Source organism: Trichechus manatus, unplaced genomic scaffold (genome assembly GCF_000243295.1).
Source record: "Trichechus manatus latirostris isolate Lorelei unplaced genomic scaffold, TriManLat1.0 scaffold00004, whole genome shotgun sequence".
NCBI lineage: Eukaryota > Metazoa > Chordata > Mammalia > Sirenia > Trichechidae > Trichechus > Trichechus manatus.
Window position 1 is genome coordinate 12,850,980 of NW_004443940.1, and position 10,829 is coordinate 12,861,808.

Below are 10,829 nucleotides of genomic sequence, written 5' to 3' on the forward strand. Positions count from 1 at the left end.
GAAACTGGCAAACACCACAAACCAGGGCTTGATTTATTCTTTTGTTGACTGTCTAGACTTAAGAAAGTTATGGAGAAAACATTAATAATGTACATTAAGCTTAAATGTATATTGTGCCTGTAGGCATTACAATGTGAAAAGCACTGAAAATTTAAGTAAGTAGTCGTCCAGTATTCAAAAACTATTATCTGATTCAGCAAAGAAATTGCTCATAGCGTTGGCCAGTTAAGTGAAGTTCCAACATATGTCTTCATTGTTTCAGTTTTTTTTTTTACTAATTGATGCAAATGAAAATATCAGCCAGCATTCATGCAGGGAATACGCTGGTTTGTCAGTTGCAACTATAGGTTGGCTGTGGACTCAGGAGTGTGGCAAAAATCAATGAAACATTCTGTAAGACACTTGTATATGTGCACTTTACAATAAAGAGTGCTGCCATCAATAGATGAATGGATAAACAAAACGTGGTACCTACATGCGATGGAACATTACTCTGCCATGAAGAGAAACGAAGTCCTGATACATGCTACAACAATGAATCTTGAAAACATTAAGATGAGCGAAATAAACAAAAACAAAAAAACTCAAACCCATTGCCATCGAATTGATTCCGACTCATAGTAACCCTATAGGACAGAGTAGAACTGCCCCACAGGGTTTCCAGACAGTGGCTGGTGGATTTGAACTGCTGACCTTTTGGTTAGCAGCTGAGCTTTAACCACTGCACACCGGGACTCCAAGTGAAACAAGTCAGTCACAAAAGGACAAATATTGTATGATCCCACTTATATGAAATATTTAGAATGGGCAAATATGTACAGACCAAAATCTATTAGTGGCTACCGGGGCGGGTAGGAGGGGAAGAGAGAGCCATTGCTTAAAGGGCATTTTCTGTTAATGGTGTTGGAAAAATTTTGGAAACAGTGGTGATGGTTGCATGACATGATGAATGTAATTAATGCCACTGAGTTGTACACCTAAAAAATGTTGAAATGGCAAATATTTTGTTATATGTATTTCTACCACAATAAAAAGTACTGTATCTTTTATTATTTTGTAAATTGTCAAATATCCTTTATGTCAATAAAAATCGCTTATAAAAAATTGAGTGTGTGTGTGTGCATGCGTGCATGCACATGTACACACACATTCCCTCAGAGAACCTGTTGTTGACGTTTACCAGCTCACCACAGGGCAGATTGCCATAGGCTGAGGAATAATCAGGAGCCTTGGTGGCGCAGTGGTTAAGCATTCGGCTGCTAACCAAAAGGTTGGCAGTTCAAATCCACCAGCCGCTCCTTGGAAACCCTGTGGGACAGTTCTACTCTGTCCTATAGGGTCGCTATGAGATGGAATCGACTCGACAGCAAAAGAGTTTGACTCTTTGAAAGGATTCCCAGAAGAGGGAGGGGATCATTGGTGGAGAGACTCCTGAGGAGAGAGGAGGGGTGAGTAGGTGAAGCTCAAAGTCATCTACAGAAAATGAGAGACAGAGAAGGAACTAAGGAAGGGCCAGGGCACAGCCTTAAGAAGCTAGTGTGGGGCAAACAGAAGGAACCTGGGAGAGGAAGAAGGCTCAGAAAGTCATAAAGAACCCAGATAACAACAGAATCCTCACTGTGAGAGCCAGAGGATAGAGTGCAAGGCAGATTCCACGACTGGGCTCCACGTTATGGTATGAGTTCTTTCATTTCTTTCTCAGGACAACCCCATGAGGAAACTGAGGCTTGCAAAGGCTAAGTCGTTCATTCGAGGCTCACAGCCAGTAAGTGGCTGAGCTAGAATTTGAATTCCGGCAGCCTAGCTCTATTGACAAGGCAGGAGAAGGCAGAGAGGCACCTTTCTCTTTAGCAAAGCCCCTCAGACTATGCACTGGAATTGCTCCAGGACAGAGATAGGCAGGACAGGTGTGGCCGAATGTCAAGGGCCCAAGGGCATCAAAACGACTGGCAAAGCCCCCTCTCATCTCTACTCACAATCTAGTGTCCACCTCCTGGCACGTCCGTGTCACCTGATGCTTGTTAGTAGTCTACAATGTCTACTGAATATAGTGGTAAAGAACCAGGGATTGCATTTTTTATATCTTTGTTTATTTAATTTTATTTTCCAGTAATTCATTCTTCTTTTTTAAATTTTTTATTGCAGTGAAAATATACACCACAAAACATTTGCAATTCCACAATTTCCACATGTACAATTCAGCGACATTAATCACATTCTTCATGTTGTGCAACCGCTACCAGTATCTTTTTCCGAATGATTCCACCACCATTAACGTAAACTCTATGTCCCCTAAGCAAAAATTCCCACTTCCCCCTCCCTCCCACCCCTGGTTGTTGTTGTGTTAGATGCCGTGGAGTTGGTTCCCACTCACAGCGACCCCTGTGTACAACAGAATGAAACACTGCCAGGTCCTGCTCCATCCTCACGATCATTGTTATGTTTGAGCTCATTTTTGCAGCCACTATGTCAATCCATCTCATCGAGAGTTTCCTCTTTTTCCCTGACCCTCTGCTTTAGCAAGCATGATGTCCTTTTCCAGGGACTGGTCTTCCTGATACCATGCCCAAAATATGTAAGATGAAGTCTTACCACCTTCCCTTCTAAGGAACGTTCTGGCTGTACTTCTTCTAAGGCAGATTTGTTCATTCTTCCGGCAGTCCATGGTATAGTCAATATTCTTCACCCACGCCATAATTCAAAGTCATCAATTCTTCTGCGGTCTTCCTTATTCATTTTCCAGCTTTCACATGCATATGAGGCGATTGAAAATACCATGGCTTGGGTCAGGCGCACCTTAGTCCTTAAAGTGACATCTTTGCTTTTTAACACTTTAAAGAGGTCTTTTGCAACAGATTTGCCCAAGCTGTCATTTGATTTCTTGACTACTTCCGTGGGCATTGATTGTGGATCCAAGTAAAATGAAATCCTTGACAACATCAGTCTTTTCTCCATTTATGATGATGTTGCTTATTCGTCCAATTGTGAGGATTTTTTAAAAAAAATTTATTACATTTTAGGTGAAAATTTACAGTGCAGATTAGTTTCTCATTCAAAAATTTATACACAATTTTTTTGTGACATTGTTTGCAATCCCTGCAGTGTATCAGCACTCTCCCCTTTCTCTTTACACCCTGGGTTTCCCATGTCCGTTCGTCTAGGTTTCCTGTCCCTTCCTGTCTTCTTGTCTTTGCTTTTGGGCAGGAGTTGCCCATTTGGTCTCGTAGACTTGATTGAACTAAGAAGCACGTTCCTCACGTGTGTTATTGTTTGCTTTTATAGGCCTGTCTTATCTTTGGCTGAAAGGTGGACTTTGGAAGTGGCTTCAGTTCTGAGTTAAAAGGGTGTCAGATTCCTCCAGTCTCTGTCAGACCAGGAAGTTTGGTCTTTTTTGTGTGAATTTGAATTTTGTTCTATATTTGTTTCCTGCTTTATATGGATCCCTTTATTGTGATCCCTATCAGAGAGGTCATTTGTGAGGATTTTTGTTTTCTTTATGTTGAGGTGTACCCCATACTGAAGGCCGTAGTCTTTGATCTTCATCAGTAAGTGCTTCAAGTCCTCTTCACTTTCAGCAAGCAAGGTTGTGTCATCTGCATATCGCAGGCTATTAATGAGTCTTCCTCTAATCCTGATGCCGAGTTCTTCTTCATATAGTCCAGCTTCTCAAATTATTTGTTCAGCATACAGATTGAGTAAGTATGGTGAAAGGATACAATCCTGACGCTCACCTTTCGTGATTTTAAACCACCAACACTGGTAACCACTAGTAATCTTTGTTTCTACATCTTGGCTTATTTCATGTAAGTGGGATCATACAGTCTTTGTCCTTTTTCAACTGACTTTCTTCTCTCAGCATAATGTTTTCAAGGTTCATCCGTGTTGTGGCATGCATCAGGACTTCATTTCTCTTTATGGTTAATATTCCATTGTATGTACACACTGCATTTTGTTTATTCATTTATTGATGGACATTTCGGTTGTTTCCCCATTTGGCCATTGTGAAAAGTGGTGCAATGAACACTGGTGTACAGGTTTCCGTTTGTGTTCCTGCTTTCACTTCTTCTGGATATATACCTAGGATTGGGATTGCCGAGTCACATGGTAGCCCTGTGTTCAACATTCTGAGAAGTCGCCAAAGTGTTTTCGGTAGCAGGTGTACCATTTTGCATTCCACCAGCAATGGATAAGGTCTAGTTTCGCCACATCCTTGCCAACATCTGTTGTTTTCCTTTTTAAAAAAATCATAGCCATTCTCATTGTGGTTTTTATTTGCATCCTAATGCCTAGTGGGAGCCCTGGTGGAACAGTGGTTAAGAGCTATGGCTGCTAACCAAAAGATTGGCAGTTCAAATAAATCCACCAGCCCCTCCTTGGAAACCCTATGGGGCAGCTCTACTTTGTCCCATTGAGTGGCTGTGGGTCAGAATCGACTTGATGGCACACAACAACAACAACGGCCGCTGGTGATAAGCGCCTTTAAATGTGCTTGTTGGTTATTTGAATATCCTCTTTGGTGAACTGTCTGTTCAAGTCCTTTGCCCATTTTTTGATTGGGTTGTTTGTTTTTTTATTGTTAATTTAGTAATTCACTCTTATTGTATTTCACTAAGGTAAAATACATGATAAATTGTAAATTTAAAAAACGGATCCTTCCTTTTAGTTAATTTGAGAAGCACTGTGCTATCCCGTTGTTCTGATCACGTCACTCCCCTGCTTGGAACCCTTGGTGAATCCCAGTGACTATATGGAGGTTTTCAAATGATAGCTGAGATCAATTAGTGGTTTAGGAGGTTAATTTAGTATGTTGTTACCAGCATTATAAAAAGAAGAAGGAAAAGAAGTGGAGTCAAATAGAAAATATCAGAGTATATTGCACATAGTAGATACATTTTGATTCAATTAGATATGTGTGTGTTGAAACTCATTGCCGTTGAGTCGATTCTGACTCATAGCGACCCTACAGAACGGAGTAGAACTGCCCCATAGATTTTTCAAGGAGCACCTGGTGGATTTGAACTGCTGACCTTTTGGTTAGCAGCCATAGCACTTAACCACTGTGCCACCAGGGTTTCCATGTGTGTGTATAACATATTTTCACATATTTTAATGCATATATGTAATGGATTATGATGGAAAATGTCATTCTTTCTGTGACCACAGTAAAAAAACGTCTGAATGCCATTGGCCTATGGAATCAAGACCATGCTGCCAGGCCTGATGTTCAAAGCTGTAGAAGCAGGAGCCATTGTTGTGGCAGATCAGGCAGTCTTCATGTGAAAGGATGACTGTGAACTGGGTTTGGAGGACGACTAGGCTATCAGTGAACAGAGGGAACAGCATGAGCAAAGGTCCAGAAATACAACTTTCACACCTAGGTCATGCTGGTGTTTCCACTCAGAGGGGCTGGGGCCCTGGTCTCTGGGAGCTTGCAGTGGCACGAGGAGCGTGGGCATGTGTGATGGGAGCTCAGAGGAGGGAGCCCTTAGATCTGTGGGGGAAAACCAAGGGCGGCTTCCTGGAGGTGGCAATGCCAAAGATGAATTCTAAGGGAAGAGTTGCGGATTGCCAGGGAAACAGAGGCGTGGGGAAGGCTTGGCTGGCTGAGTGACTGGCGTATGAAAAGACACAAGAAAGCCCATCATGTTTGGAGAACTATAAGCCATTTAATGTAGATGGAGCATGAAGTCTGAACCAGGAAGGGGTCTTCACATGCCATGCTGAGAGTCAAGATTTTTTTTTGTGATGCAGAGTTATGGAAGAATTTTGAACAGAGCAATACATCAGATTTAAATCTTTGAAAGATGACTCGGCAGCCCCGAGGAGGGTGGCTTAACGGGGAGGGGACAGGAGGCAGGGAGACCTGTAGGGTGACTATTGCAATAGTATGGCCTGAACTAGGGCAATGGGGGTGAGGATGGAAGGTGAGAGGGTGCTCAGGAGGACTTGGCAATGGATGGATAGGACGAGCAGCAAGAAAAGGGAGGCTGTGAGGATGACTCCTGTGTTTCTGACTCTGGAAACGTCTGGCTGGTGGGGCCATTTGTGGAGATAAAGAACACAGGAGGCAGAGAAGGTCGGGGAGAAAATGTGTTTAAGTTGAAAGTGGTACTTCTAGGTGGACATGTCAGATGGAGCAGAAAAGAGAGCTAGACCAGGGGTGCTGATTTGGGTGTCATTGGCTTGGGGAGAGTACCTAGAATAGAGGGAAGGCATGTAGATGCAATTTTAGGGAGCAACTTCTAAGAGTGTCCAGGGAGAGAGGAGCCCACTAAAGATGGAGGGGAGTGGCCTTCTTAGAGGCAGAAGATCCAAGAACTTGGGTCACAGAAACCAATGGGGTAGAGTGACCTAGAAGGAAAGACAGCAGTGCAAATGCTACAGAAAATCACATTCTCTGAAGGCTGTCACTGGGAGGACACAGTGGTGGGTGGTGAGGGCGGAAACCAGGGGCTTCGGGAGTGAGTGGAGGTGACATAGGAGGCCCTGTGTGGTGCAAAAGGTTAAGCACTTGGCTGCTAACCGAAAGGTTGGCAGTTCAAGTCCACCCAGAGGCACCTTGGAAGAAAAACCTGGTAATCTACTTCGAAAAATCAGCCATTGAAAACCCTATGGAGCTGAGTTCTACTCTGACACAGGTGGGGTTGCCATGAGTTGGAATTGATGTGACAGCAGCTGATACGGTTTGAAGGTGATACAGTGGGGCAGAATAAACAGGGCTGCATCTAGACCATATGGCGCCTTTGTGAGAAGTAGAAAGAGGTGCCCTTCCTTCAGGCAGATAGAGCCCTCATCCTAGCACATTGGCTTGGTGAGAGGAGGGCAGGCTGGACTTCAGCCCCAACATGCCGACAGTGGAGCGTCTTTGTGCAGTGAACAACCTGCACAGCTGAACACCATGCCCTGAGAGTATGGGCCAGCCTCTCTAGAAACTGACTGGGAGGGAAGGAGTGAAGCAGTCATTCACCAAAGGGAATGTGGGATCATGTGAGGATTTTCTGTTTTAGGATGGGAGAGACTCATGCCTGATGATTCTGCTGAGGGGAAGGAGAGTGGGAGTTTGCAGATTCAGAAAACAGAGGTGATACAGGGTGGGGAGACCTGCAACAAGAAGCTGGCGGGAGCCCCAGCAGGAGGGGCACACCTTGTCCGGGGTGCGGGGGGCAGGGCAAGGCTGAGGGACAGCAGGGCTTTCTGTGAGCCCAGGGCCCAGGGTGCAGGGCCAGTGCTGCAGGGAGAGTTAGCTCAGAATCTCTGCCATGGACATGGGACAGGACGCTAAGCAGGGACACCAAGGCACAGCCGAGACTACTGGTGACCAGCAGCTCCAGTGCCCAGGCTGGGTGACACACAGACTGTCCAAGGAGAGGGCCAGGAACGGACAGGCCAGGGTGGGAAGGTTTTGACATAGAGCCTTGGTTTACTTGCTATTTAACTATGGAAAAATTTTAAACACACCCAAAAATAGTGAGAAACTAAAATGAACCCCCTTATACCTGTCATTTAGCTTGGACAATGACTAATTTTGCCAGTCTCATTTTACGTATTCTCCCTGCCCACTTTTTAAAGTACCTTAAAAAAAAAATTTTTTTTTTTTTCCGATTTGGAAACAATTTCAAGCTTACAGAAACCTACAAAACCAAGCTTCTTTATTTTTAAATAAGTTGTTGCTTATTATAGAATATATTCTCAGAATGTTTATAGAAGAAAATATCATTCATGATTCCACCACCCAGAAATAACCACTGTCATTATGTTAGTGTATTTACTTCAGTCTTTTTTCTGTGCTTATATACATTACACACACACACAGATTTTTATATACATATTTTAAATTGGACTATTCTATCCAGAAACTAACCCTATCTCCCAAAGCCCTCCTGCCTGGCATGTCCACACGAGTGGGCTCAGTCCCAGGCCCTCACCTCCCAATTCCCTCTACACGTTGTCTGCTGTGAGCAGACAAACATTAGCCCCAGTCTTTGGCTTGTGGAAGCCCTCGTTCTGTGGTTTCAGCGCTGGTGCAGATTTCCCTTTAACATTTGTTTTTGTTTTCCCTGGGTAATATTGGTTGACCTCTGGTGGAGGAGTTGCCCAACGCTCCTGCGCCACCATCTTAACTGGAAGCCTCCTGCTGCATCTCATGCACCTCCACACACTCCTCTCTCTGGATTCTGGGTATCTGTGTTTGGGTCTGTCTCCCTCACTCCTCTGTGAACTCTGTGAGGTAGGGCTCGTGTCTGATTCATCTTTCCATGTGAGGCCGAATTGACCTCAACAAGTATGTATAGAATTGCACCAGCCTACTAATTTGGCACCATCTCTCCCATCTGTGCTGCAGACTCTCTGAGTGCCTTACTTGAATTACAGCAACCAGCATGGTGTCTGGCACACAGTAAGTGCTCAATAAATGCTTGCTAACTCTGTTCTCAGTAACCCGGAACTTTCCATACACATTAAGGCTCCACTATTTCTCCCTTCTTCCCTTTCCTCCTTCCTCCACTTCTTCCGGATGGTTCAAAAGAGAGACCACTGGGACATGCCAGAGGGAAGGTCCCCTCCCTGCCCCCGCCTGTCTTCTCTAAGTTAGGAGCAAAGCTAAGTTGGCAATTGATTCAAAAGAAGCAGTTCCCTGGGTTGAGGCTATTTTACATGTTTTCATTGCTCACAATACCCGTTATCATTAGCAGCAATTAAAACTATTTTAGCATCAGTTCAAAGCTGCCTTTGAGGTATTTTAAGTTGGCCAGAAGTTCTCCATGTGTCTATCTTGAAGCCAATACATTAAGCCTGCTTGCATTTTGACTGCCTTAACATTTCATAAATTGCAGGGGTGTTTGTCAAAAGTGGTTTAATGTCCCCAAAGGTGTTTGGACCTGTCCTACAAGTGCCACTCTCAACTTCTATTAAGTGGACGGGACAGTGGAGATAAGAGGGGAGGAGAGGGATCTGCTTAGGGTCTTTCCCTAAGAGCCAGTCCCTCCTGCCAGGAGGAGTTTCCATGAACCCAAGGGAGGGTAGCAATAATTGGGGCAAGAAGGGGAGGGCTTGGTCTAGGGTGGGGGCACCAGGAATTGGGAGGAAGGGGGGAACCCAGTTTGGAGGGCTGGACTGTGAGGAGGGGACTGTGAAGGCCTTCTGGACGCCTTAAGTAATCTTCATAGTTGATTGAAAGACAAAAACAGGGAAAGAGCCGGTTTTGGCAAATTGGACTTCTAGGGAGTTAGTCAGCAACTTGCTGTGACCAAGTCTTGGTTGGTTCAGGACATGACCCTGGGTTTGGAGGGCTCTCAGTGGCATTGGGGCATGGGGACCACTACTCGCCAGACACCTCCAAGACCCTCCAGGTCCATGATGTGCATAAAACATTGCTGTCTGCTGGCAGGTTGGGTTCTGGTGGGCTGAGCTGGGTGGGATTCCCAAGGAAGGATTCTTAAGCTGCGTGGTCAAGGAGGGTGGGAGGGCAGTCCAGATGGGAAGAAGAGGTTCTGGAGCAGTGGAGAACTGAGAAAGGGCCCCGCAGGCAGGAATGTTCTGTCCCTCAGTGGCAACATTGGCCTGTTCGGTGAGGGCTGGGGCAGGTACACTCATCTTGAGAGGGTCTGGAAGGGATCAAGAAGGGGACCAGGCAGGGACAAGGTGTCCTACCCAAAGGGGTCCTTTGCCAGGACTGGATGTGAGTCCTGCTCAGCACCAGTGGCATTGGTGGTCTGAGGGCTTACGGTTTGGGGATAAGGAACTGCTACTGCCTCAGGCGTCCCAACACAGCTTGCTCTGGTCAGAGCCCACCCAGACTCCTTGGGCTCTGATCTGAATTCCTAACTAGATTTTTGTGCTGAGTTCACCTCTTCTCCCCTCCTTCCAGCTTGAAGTCCTGGTGCCATAAATCTATTGAAGCAGAACGCTGGAAGCAGAATGTGGGCTGTGCTCCAAGGAGCTGTGCCACCAACCCCCTATGTAAACCCTCCTACTCACCCGGGGACAGGGACCCCAGAATGGGGTGTGCAGCCCTGGGGTGGGCAAACACAGGGACGTGCTCTTGATGACGACTGCCCAGGGATGGGACGAACGGAGGGCATCCATGTCCTTGGCCCTACGGGGTGGAAGAGAACAGAAGGCAAGATAACCCACTTCAAAAGCGGCTCCTTTCAAAGCAGTTGTGGCTGTGTACTGGGGGCTGCTTTAAATGGGTCAGCCTTCATATGTGCTTGGGTCTCCAACTTGTCGAAACTTGGCTGTTAAACATCTCTATTTTGTTTTCATTAGCTTGTAAGCCATGGCGATGGGGGACCTGCCTAGTTTTCTGAACCAGCATGTGTGCCCAGAGTCTAATAAACAGCAGGTGCCTCCAATAAATGTGATTTTAGTACTCAATGTAAATGTGTGCGCGTCAATATGTGAAGGGAAAACAAAAATCAAATCAAACCCACTGCCGTTGAGTCAATTCCGACTCATAGCGACCCTATAGGACAGAGTAGAAATGCCCCATAGGGTTTCCAAGGCTGTAATCTTTACAGAAGCAGACCGCCACATCTTTGTCCCATGGAGCGGCTGGTAGGTTTGAACTGTCAACCTTTTAGTTAGTAGCCGAGCACTTAACCACTGTACCACCAGGGCTCCTATGTGAAACATGGGTGCAAATTCTACCTGTAAGTTACACAAGTCCTGAGCCATCTTGAAATGAGAGCTGTAGTGTGGTTGTGTGTGTGGGGGGTGTACGTTATGTGTGCAGGATATGTGTGCAGTGTGTGGGGAGTGTGTTTTGTGGGCAGTGTATGTATGTGTGGTGTGAGGTTAGGAGTGAGTGTGTATGTGAGTGTGTGTGTGAT

General features: G+C 45.5%; 1 long non-coding RNA gene across 3 annotated transcripts in view; it reads left to right on the forward strand.

The window, feature by feature from the left end:
* LOC111820923 (uncharacterized) overlaps nt 1-10,356 on the forward strand; it is a 26,975-nt gene extending 16,619 nt beyond the window's left edge. For all 3 annotated transcript variants that reach the window (XR_002824425.1, XR_002824427.1, XR_002824426.1), the window contains exon 3: nt 9,866-10,356. This is a non-coding gene — a long non-coding RNA (uncharacterized LOC111820923). The remainder of the gene's footprint in view (nt 1-9,865) is intronic.
* Nucleotides 10,357-10,829: the final 473 nt, after the last annotated feature.